We start from the raw sequence: 11688 nt of genomic DNA, 5'->3' as shown, positions 1-11688 counted from the left end.
GAAAGAAAGAAAGAAAGAAAGAAAGAAAGAAAGAAAGAAAGAAAGAAAGAAAGAAAGAAAGAAAGAAAGGAAAGAAAGAATCATTTTTCCACTTCACTCTTTTAATAGTATGCTGCTTCCTGGTATGAACAGGTAGTGTTTATTTTTGTTTCAATATTTTGCATTGTTGACCTTTTGATGCTCAAAGTTTAAATGGGCCCTGTGTCCCTTCACATCAATGTTGGAATGAAGCATACAAGAGGTTCTGTCAGATGAGGCCCTACCAAACAGCATATTGAAGTCCAATTCTTATTTCTTTTTATAGTCACAGGGAACCAAAACCAAGAGTCTCATTAAAGCTAACACTCATTTTAGCTATTAGTTCCAACTACCTCTCACTCTAGAACTTTCGTCCTGGCTGCTTAATTAACTAACCTGAAGCTCCCCTTTCCCTTGCTCAGCACCCCTCTGGGGATATGAGCAGCCATATGTCTAAGAGGTGGGCAGCAGGTGGGAGGCAGTACATAATCAGTCTCCTGAAGATGAGATTATCTTGCACTGCATTTCTGTTCTGTAGGTTGAAAAAATGGAGTAAGGATTTAAAATGGAAAAGTGTTAGCAATTCATTCAGAAACTGCAAGACACTGACACTATCGTACATCACCAGAATTTTATCCTGGAATATTTCTTAATTCAGACTATTACTTTATAAACTCCTCTCTTTGTGGCCCCCAAAATAGGCATTTCCCGTTACAATCCTACCTAAGGAATTCTATGAATGTTCCCTTCGTATTCCTTTACCTTCTTGGACAGTTAACTCCATAGTGTTTCATCTTTCCAAGTTCCTCCCAGAGTTTTGTTTTAAAAGAACATATTGAGTGCTCATTCTTTAGGATGCATTATTACATTCTCCACATTATGATTTTGATTTTTTAGTAAATGTCTTTACTCAAGTATTACATTAAAATAAAGATGAAAAATATTAACATTAAAGACTGAGGAATCATCCACATGTGCCTGTGTAACTATTATTCTCAGAAACAGTCTTCCCAAGATCCCAGAAACTCCCCTCTAATTACTAGTGTTTGTCATTTTCACTTTTCCTTCTAAGAAGTGGCTGTTCATTTCAATCACCCACTTTTGATTGGGTCCTTTATTGGTTCTTAATTTTATTGGTTTTTTACACATTCTAAATATTAATCATTTGTCAAATGAATAGCTCATAATATTTCCCCATGGTGGGGGCTATGTCTTCATTCAGTTTTTGCCTTGGCTGTGCAAAAGCTTTTTAATTTGATGTATTCCTTTAGTTTGTTCTTTGATTTTTTTTGGCAATTAATGTTTTGACCCTGAAGTCCTCATGAATGTCTATGTCTAAGAATGTCTATGTTTCAATATTTGATCTATTTTGATTTGATTTTAATGTAGGGAAAGGTATACCATGGTACTGCAGTTCATCAACTGAATTCACTCCACACTTCTGAGGAAGATGGCTGTGATCATGTTTGTCACCTCATGCAATTCAGAGCTCACAAGCAGCAGAACAGTTTTGCAAAATGCTTCTGTTTGCAAACCAACTTTTGCACTGACGGAAGCATGTCTGAACTGCCATAGTAATATATTGGTCTAGATTCATTCTTCTGCATGTGATTAAAGTTTCACCAGCAATATTTGTTAAAGAAGCTATCTTTCCTCCAGTGTATACTTTTGACTCCTTATCCTAGTTACTTTTCTCTCCTTGCTGAGACAAAATACCCAACACTCAAGGTTAAAGGAGGGAAGGCTTATTCAGCTCACAGTCTGTAGTGGTTTCATGGCTGGCTCCAAGGCAGGGTGGTGCACAGCAGAGGGACAATGGTTCATGGTGGTAGAAAACAGTAAAGCAATGAGATAGAGGGACAAGACTCTTTGTGTTCCTTATACTGTGTGCTGGCTATCTGCCCTATGACAAGTATATAACACTCACCCCCTTAATTCCAGCATTTGATCATGGTGATAATCAATCACAAACTCTAGACTCAGCCACCTCTATAAAGCCCATCCCAAAAACTACATGAGACTTTAGGAGACATCCAGACACAAATCATAGCACCCCTTTCTCAAAAATCAGATCACTGAAAGTGTATGAGTTTGTTTCTATACCTTCAATTTTATTTCATCAATCAATAAGTCTATTTCTGTGCCAGAATCTCACTCTATTCAATCACTGTAGCTATTCAGTATACTGTGAAATTTAGGATTGCAATGTGTCTTGCTTGCTTTTGCTGCTCAGGATTATTTGAAATATTCTGAGTGTCTGCAGATTTGATATGAATTTGAGGAGTGCTTTTTCAAGTTACGCTAAGATCAATGAATCAAATAGTTCCTTTTTCAAAAGGATAAATGAGGTTGATAAATTCTTAGCCAAACTTATTTAAAGAAGGAAAGAATCATATCAATAAAAGTAGAAATGAAAAGTTCCTAACTCATGATAAATAGTGCCAAAATTTAGACTACAAGAAAATATTTTAAAACTTAGCATTCCAAAATTTTGGAGAATCTTGAAGAAATGGATAGATAAGTGCCTAGGCACAAATGAAAAAATTCGACTAAGAAGATACAAATCCACTAAGAAGATGTAAAATCCTAAGCAGTTTAATAACTATCAATGAAATAGAGGCAGTAATAAAAAATTTTTCAACTAGGAAAAGCCCAAGAGCCAAAGAATTCACTGCAAATTATACCAAAATTCTGGGAAAGATCTAAGATTGATTCCTCTCAAGCTCTTTGAGAGAATCAAAAGGGGAGGGACCCTGCCAAACACACTCCTAGAACCTAAGAGTCTCCTAATACCAAAACCAAACAGGGTTCAATACAAAAAGATAACAACAGGGTAATTTCCATAATGAACATAGTTGCAAAAATCCTCAACAAGGTGCTCACAAGCAACATACAGCAAATTACAAAAAAAAAAAAAAAAAAAAAAAAAGATCTTTCATTAAGGCCAAATGAGTTCCATCTCAAGAGTGCAAAAATTTCAACATATATAATCAATAAATCAAACACATCACATAAATAGAAGTAGATGTTAATATCATATGATTATCTCAATAGTTCTAAAAAAAAAAACAGTTGCACACAACACAACATCAAATCATAGAAAATACCCTCATTAAAATAGGCATAAGGAGTCATTACCTCAAACAAACAAAGCCCTTTTATAACCTACTGCTATCATCACACTAAACGGTGAAAAAAAATGAAAGCTTTTCTTCTAAAGTCAGAAAAAAAGAAAAAGAGAGACAATGTTGTCTACACTCATCATTTCTGTTCAGTACAATACCAGAAACTTTAGTAAGAGCACCTACATTAGAGAAACAAATAAAAAGGATAAAACAGGAAAGGCAGAAGGCAAATAATCCTTATTTGCAGATGACATGATCCTTGACATAATAGACCCAAAAATTCTACCCAAATATCATTGAAACTAATATAAATTGTAAAAATTTGGAGAAAAATAAGTCAATACACAATATTAAATAGTGTCCCTGTATACCGATAAGTGAAATATTTTTTCAATGAAAACTGTATTCCTCTGAAAAAAGGAAGCTGACAAGCACAAGGGTTCAATCCTTGATTCTGAAAAAAAAAAAAAAGAAGACGCTGAAAAACACAGAAAATGGAAAAAAGTTCCTTCTTTTAGAATAGACAGAACAAATATTGTCAAAATGGCCATCTCACCAAAAATGATATGTAAGTAGAATGCAATTCTAAATATTCTCTTTTTGTACATATTCTCACTTTCATTTATTTATTTAGCTATGAAACAATTTGCTGTTTCATACCTTTTTGTTTTGTTTTTTCTTTCTTTTTCCTCTCACCTCTCTCTCTCTCTCTCTCTCTCTCTCTCTCTCTCTCTCTCTCTCTCTCAAATCTGTATATAAATATTTAAATCAACTTGGTAATGCAAAAAATAAATCTTGAAATTTCCAGTGAAATGATATTAAATCTCCAGATTATTTAAGAAAGACTTGGCATCTTTAACAGTATAACTTTTCCCAACAATATGTGTGGTAAATTCCTCCATTTATGAATTTATACCAATGTATTACTTGAAGACAGTTGTAAAATCTATTTTTATATTTCATTTTCTTAATGCTGATGTAAACAAGTGCATTTATTTTTATTGATTGCATTTAGCAACTTTGTCAAATTCATGCATTATTTCCAATTGTTTACCTGTATGAACTTTTGTATCATCTACATAAGTAGTCATATTTGTTTGAATAATACTTATGTTGTTTATTATCTGTCCTTTTGAGAAATGTTTGCTAAAAGTGGCTTTTGCTTGTTTGTTTGTTTGTTTGTTTGTTTTGTGGTACTGGGGATTGAACTCAGGACCGTGCACTTGCCAGGCAAGTGCTTATTCCATTGAGCTATCTCCCCGGCCCTTGCTAGAAGTGTTTTGTGATGTCCTCTAGAGTATCAAGCCCTTTTATTATGTCATGGTTTTATTTATTTATTTATTTGATTTCTTCTCTTTTTCTTAAATGAGGATTAAGTTTTGTGTAATGCTTTTTCTGGATCTAATGAGAATGAGACAGGAAACACAGGCCAAGTAGCTAGCCCACGCATGGGGCATGAGCAGTCTGGGAGACCTGTCAACCGCAGAGATACAGAACAGCTTCTGCAGAGCACCTTCCACCAGTCAGAGTGCTGTGCTGAATACTTCCTGTGTGAGGACAACTGAGATTTTAATGTGACAGGCCAGATCTAGTAGAAGATACAAAAGTCCGTTGACTTCACCACTGTGGTCATCGTGCTCATCCTGTCTCCTGCCCTGCATTCAGGGCGTATATATTTTTTTCCTCCAGAGCCCTTTTTCTCCTTGAAAATTTCATTTGTGCTTCTTTTCCTTTTATTTTGCCCAAAATAAACATTAAGCTTTAACACTCATCTATTGCCCCATCCAATCCTTTGAACCAGACCACAAGAACCTGGAAAGGACCACTGGCCACCATGCTATCCACCAAGAATGTTTTGGCTTACTGTTTTATGTCTTCATGTGGAAAATATAAATGAATATTCTTTCCATGTTAAAGTAAATTTGTGTTCTTAAAATAGGCTTAGTAAGCCTGGATATATTTTCCTTTCTAAATTTGGCAAAATTTAATTTGTGAATATTTGATTTAAAACATTGGCAGCTACATCCAAGTGGCAAAAATACCTATATTTGCAGTTGTCTATAGGCGGTCACATAATCCTTCTGAAGATCTCTGATTCTGTGTTTCTGTCTCTCCACTTCTCTTTCTTTCTTCCCTCTCCTTTGTGACATTTGTTGGTCCACTGCTTGTGACTAAAAACAACACTTATTAAGGCTTTTTATGAATACCATTACCTATGCACTATCCTATAAGGCACATACATGGAGATTACGTCACCACAACAAGCACCCCTCTTGTCTAGGACACTGCTCACTAAAATTCTGGCTGCTCCTGGATCTCTCAGCTGCCTTCATCCACTTAGTGTTTTTTCTGGTAGGATGATTTATTCTGCTGCTGGAAACTAACCCATAATAATCTGAATTAAGCTAAAAATGATATTTGAAATAAGAATATTATTTCTGTGTCACATAATAGCTATTTTCTTACAGCTAAACTTTAGCTTCTTCAGTGTCAAAACTTCACTAACTTTGGAAAATCAGGTATCTTTTTCAAATCCAGATTTCAATGATATGAGAGTCTTGGTGGACTCTAGGAATTCCAAAATGTATTAAACCCTATTGTGCTTCATTTAGCTTCTTTTTTTTGTTGTTGTTGTTGTTTTTTTTTTGTTTTGTTTTGTTTTGTTTTGTTTTGGCGGAACTGGGGATTGAACTCAGGCCCTTGCGCTTGACAGGAAAGCGCTTATTCCACTGAGCCATCTCCCCGGCCCCCATTTAGCTTCTTAATGTACTTCTGCTTTTATGAAAGACAGCTCCAGAGAGGATGGGGAGATAGCTCAGTAGAATAAGCACTTGCCTGTCAAGTGCAAGGTCCTGAGTTCAATCCCTGGTACCAAAAAAAAAAAAAAAAAAAAAAAAAAAAAAAAAAAAAAAAGACTATTGTATCTGGCTAGCCAGATAGCTCAGCAGACTAAAGCAACTGCTTAGGTAATCATAGCAGCCAGCAGGGTTTGATCTCCTGCATTTTGTGCTGGCCCCGCTACCAGAGGAATCCGAGATGGCAATTGAGACTCAGTGTGGTGGCATGTGCCTGTAATCCCAGTGCTTGGGAGGCTGAAAACGAGAATCACCACCAGTCTGATCTTCCCAGTGAGACGCTGTAGATCCTGCAGGCCCTATACTAAATAAATAAAAAGTAAAAATACAAAATACAAAATAAGGACAAGCCCACAATATTGAATCTACTTCATTTAGAGAGGAACAGACACACTCTGCTTACACACACACACACACACACACACACACACACACACACACACACACAGACATCTTAAGCACAGATGTAGAAAATGTCTTAATATTGCCTCTAAACAACTGAGCTCTGAAATAATCCAGTCAGAAGGTCCCACTAATTTTGTAGACCTGTGCTCTTCCTCCATAATTCAGCTGTTAACCTTGGCCACTTTACTGTCAAATGAATGTATTCAGGAAAAACAGCCACTCACAAGGCCTAATGGCTGAGTCATTTTTGGTGACCTCAACTGTTAATCTGTTTCCAAGCACAATGCTGATTGATTCAGTGTACCAAAATCACTTTTCAGCCCAGAATAAAATGTTTGACATTAACTATGCAGCTGAATAAGGTCAGTGAGGATCTGTACCTTATGAATCAATTCTGTGAACTTGCAGCTCTATGATCAAGAAAAAATACCCATAGCTATGTCATGTTGATGTGAATTCACAAGGACAAATAGTTACAAAGATATAATTAAGTACTTGGTTTAAATAAGGAACAAAAGGAGACTCCTGAGGGTCTTTACTGTTGACAAATAGAAAGACAGAGTATCTCTGCTGTTGAAACTTTGTGGCTGGTGTCCTGGTCCAATTCCTTCAACATGGAATATTCTGGCTATGGATAAAACCAATATTTTTTAGTGTGAATCAAAGTGTAAGAAACAAAGTAAAATTGTTGTAGACTCTAAATTAGAGAGATCTCTAGGATTAATCTGCCCCGATTTTCTCTACTTCTTACACAACTTCAGAGTGTAATTTATCATTTTAACAATGTGATTTCACCTAATGGGCTCTGGAAACAAGCTGATAAAAGCTTAAGTTGGCTAACTTAATTTTCAGCAATTATTAATTAAAAATAAGTTAATACTTATACTTTCTTCATCTGGTTTTAAGATGCTTAATTACAGCAAATTAGTATGGCCAAGTGAGCTACCCTTACAAACACTTTGCTCCTTACAAAGATGAGTCCTGTTCTGGTGGCACAGGTCTTTTCCTGTGGCTGAGGACCAAGACTGATCTTCCAAGATTTAGCTCCTTTAACCCTGGGAAGTGAGAGTTGCAATTCTCTGTACATTAAGTTATATGTTCTATAAAAGCAAAATAGATAAAATCACACATACATTAAGGATAAAAGTTATCCAAATATCAAGAGGTAACTCATTTTCATTTCCTTTTTAATGACTTTGGTAATCACTAATGCAAAATGGGTGTATATGAAAAGAGGATGGAAGTGTGACAAAGCCGCAACACTTCTTTATCTATAGCAGGCATGATGTGGGAAGAAAAGGGCTGAAATAAGAACTCAGATGCTATATACATGTGCCAACTCTCCACAGGGATAGCGAACACTATGTACTACAAATGTGTACTAATAAAAATATATATAAGATTTAATCAAGCTAAGGAGCAGCAAAATGAAACGAAGAGGTATAATAAATGTCTTCAAACATTATAACAGTATTAGAGTTAAGAATCACATGGCAAAGGCTGAGCTACACAATTATGATTAAATACACCTCAATAGTCATGACAAAAATAATAATGAGTTATAGAAAAGGTGATATTGAGGAATCTAGAGATTATCTTAAGATTTTTTTAAGTGTATTGAATCATTCATTACAAATAACATTCATTTGTAATAAACATTCATTACAAATAATAATAGGTACAACCCATGCCTAGACTCCCAACACTCAAGAAGCTAAAGCAGGAGAATCACCATGAGATCCAGGCAGCCTGGACTCATTAAGTTCAAGGCCATCCTGAAATACATAGCAAGACACTGTCTCAAAAAATAAAATAAAACAAGGTTCAGTGTTTTCAAGGAGATAGTCAGCAGGTCTGCAACTCTTGGACATCCTTTAGTAAGCTCTTCGCTTGCTGTCTACCTGCTCACAGCTCACAGCATCCCCCACACAGCGGAGCTGATGAACAGTTGAGCCAACTGCTCCAGTGGTTGGACAGTCCAACCAGGAATAGCAATTTTCAGCTATCTTCACATTTACAGTTCAGATCAGCAATGACAAGAAAGTTTTAAAACATGGAGCAACTGCTCTCTAGAGAATTGTTTTGAGGAAGATTCTAAGGCCAAGTCAGTTACAGTGAATCTGTGGGCAGTGATACCTGGGATGTCACATATTTTTCATCACAAATATTCATGGTAATTTATAAGCAAAGAAGTGGGATAACTCAAAGAGTTACAGTTGTGTGCCACATAATGAAGCTTTGATCCACTGTAGGCTAAATACAAAATGGTGATCATGGCAGATGGGAATGAAGCTGGAAATTTCCTATCACCTAGTTATATCATTTCCCTTAGGGTGTGGCTTGATATATTCAACTGTATTGCTAGTTGTATAAAAATACAGAATTGTGTATAATATGTAATATTTGATAAAGGTAATAACAGGCATGTTACTGATTCATGCACATATTGTAGTATTTTAAAAGTTGAAAGGAAAATTTTATGATCATTTTCTGAATGCAATAGACTACTTGTTAAGAATAGCTTTAGTTGCCTGATAACCCCAGGGTCTTGAGTTCAATCCCTGGTACAGAAAAAAAAATAGATTTAGAAAGTCATCATTAGTTAATTAGTACTTTCTACCTGTTTCATTCTCTTAGTATTTGCATGTCATATATTTTTGGGGTTTTTTAGTTATTGTTACTTTAGCAAGTGTATTGAATTCTTTTTTTTTTTTTTTTTTGGTGGTACCAGGGATCAAACTCAGGACCTTGCACTTTCCAGGTGAGCACTTACTCCACCGAGCTATCTCCCTGGCCCTATAAGTCTTCATTGCAAATAACTCAGCTGCCACATATGGTGACACACTCCTGCATATGCTGAGCACTCTGGAATACTTTTAGGGGATCTGAAAGGAACAACACATGCTAGAGATGAATGTAAGAATATTTGTAAGTTTTCAGATATATGCCAATCATTGACCCCTCCCATGGGCTCTACTCCAACATCACTTAGATGATAACATCACTTTGTCTCTTTTGTAGGTGCCACTAAGCCAACAAAAACAATTGGTAAGTACTTATTAGGCATCCCTTGGCACCTGAACTCTGAGGGCATATTCTTTTGACATCGCAGCATTCTAAAATGAGCATGATGTTTCTATGTAGCAAAACAAAACACGTTGTTACAACAATTTTACAATTTTAATTGTAAAATTTTCTAAGACTTTCTTTCCTACAAAGTCTGTCATGGTTTTAAAAATGAATTACTTTTGAGAAATAAAACCAGGATGAAGAAATAAGTGTGCTTTTAATGATTTGTTTCATAACACAATAAAACCTAGTATAAAGATAATTCTTAATGCAGCTTAAAATTAAGTGCCTTCATTAAAGAAAAGCTTTGCAGTAATTAAGCTGGGCAGGCATCACTACTTAATTATAGGAAAAGTAGAAGGTATTGTAGCAGCCAGGAAGAGAATAACATAAATATTTAACCATCACTGTAATTTCTTTGAAGATGTTTTCTGAACACATGCTCGTTTAGTATGTGATCTTCAAAACTCTTCTTTTTGCACAAAGATGTCCTCTGCCTAACTCTAGATGTATGCTGTTGTTGTTATGTGCTATTATTATAATAAGAGTAACAAGATATTAAATATTTCCTCTACATAAATTTGGTATGTATTAAACAAGGATGTGTGTGTGTGTGTGCAGTTTTAAAAATGAAATACCGTTATCATTAACGTTGGTAGTTTGAACTTTTTGTTCAGTTACAGCAGTGTTGATAAACTGAACTTAATTTAGAGTAGACAAAATAATAACTGGTACTTCAAAGAGTATGCTAGCATGTATCAAAATTCCTTCATAACCACATTTTGTCATTCCTCATTGATGGGGTACTAAGCACCAACAGGTGGCACCTACATATTTGCATATGAGGATGTTCCACCCCTACAGTTTAGATGTGTGTAAATGATATATTTCACATTTTTGTATTGCAAACTTTCGTAGGTCTATTCATTTATGAAACACTCATATACTGAATATTGTACGAAAGTGCATCCTGATTACAACTACTAGAATCTGTTTTGGATAATCCAAGTGATGGTTAGTGCCTGCAAATGCTGAACAAAAGCCTGTGAGGAACTCATATTTTATGTACCATAGATCTGAAGTTCATCACAATTGAAAAAGCATATAGAAAAAAAAAGATAACTGTAGAATTCAAAAAGGCCTATACTGTATCACCTTTTTTTAGCTGTATGACCCCGGTAAGATACATAACTGTAGTTATTTTTTTTCATCTTTTAAAAGGTAATTATACTATTTTGATCTTGATGTAGATGTGTTAATTACTTGGAGGAAAGTGTTTTGATGAAAGTATTTGGCATACAATGAGGACTTTATAGTTAAATTATTTCTGGGCAGTAATTGAAGGCTAGCATAAAATAAAAGGTATTTATTATAGTGTAAATTGGATTACAAAGAACAAATTTACCTTTTCTTACCTAGGCTATGTGACTATTATTTATTCAAGTAGAAATTTTCCTTCAATTTAAAAACGTGGTATTCCCTGTTCCATGCTATGCCTAAGATGTTTTATATTCAGACGGATAGTGAGGTTAAGCTGAGCAGCCTAGGTTGTATGGTAATAACAATAAGCTTCTCTTCTGGAGGGTTAACAACCTAAGTTTGCAGACCAAATTAGAGTAAAAGGAGGGCTGAAAGGAAAACCAACATTTTGGCCCTAAGCTTCCAAGGTCAATTAAGACTCAGGACATATGAGAACTTGTACTGTAACATCATATAATTCGGTTGTGTCCCAAATTTTCTGATCAAGGAGATTATGGAGCCAAAGAGGAAAGTGATCAATAATTTAGAGTGTGCCTAAGGAGAGCCACATGGAGAGAATCTATTTTTTTCTCTTAGGTTGTCACAGAGAGCAAGTTGGTCAATCAATGGCCATGAGTCATCCACGTGGCTGACACTGACAAAGGATCTACAATCTGAGGTACAGGGTCTCAGGATAAATCCTGAGGGGATTTGACTGACCTTATCAGATCCAAAAGCTACAATTCTTGTTAGGTAGGTCTTGCTTTTCCTTGGTCTTAACCATCCAGCAGAAAAGTATAAAAACAAAGTATAAGAAGTAAAGCCATGCTATTATGTTGAGCTGTAGGGGACTCAGGTCAACAACTTTTGGCATTGCTAGTCAAGTGGAAGACCCTATTATGGACTTCTGGACTATTTTGGAATATTTTGCTGAGTTCACACATCTATAATATTTAAGTGACAGAATTAAACAAAAA

Source organism: Octodon degus, unplaced genomic scaffold, assembly GCF_000260255.1.
Source record: "Octodon degus isolate 3935 unplaced genomic scaffold, OctDeg1.0 scaffold00264, whole genome shotgun sequence".
Lineage (NCBI taxonomy): Eukaryota > Metazoa > Chordata > Mammalia > Rodentia > Octodontidae > Octodon > Octodon degus.
The sequence above is the reverse complement of the archived record's forward strand: the minus strand, read 5'-3'. Positions refer to the sequence as shown.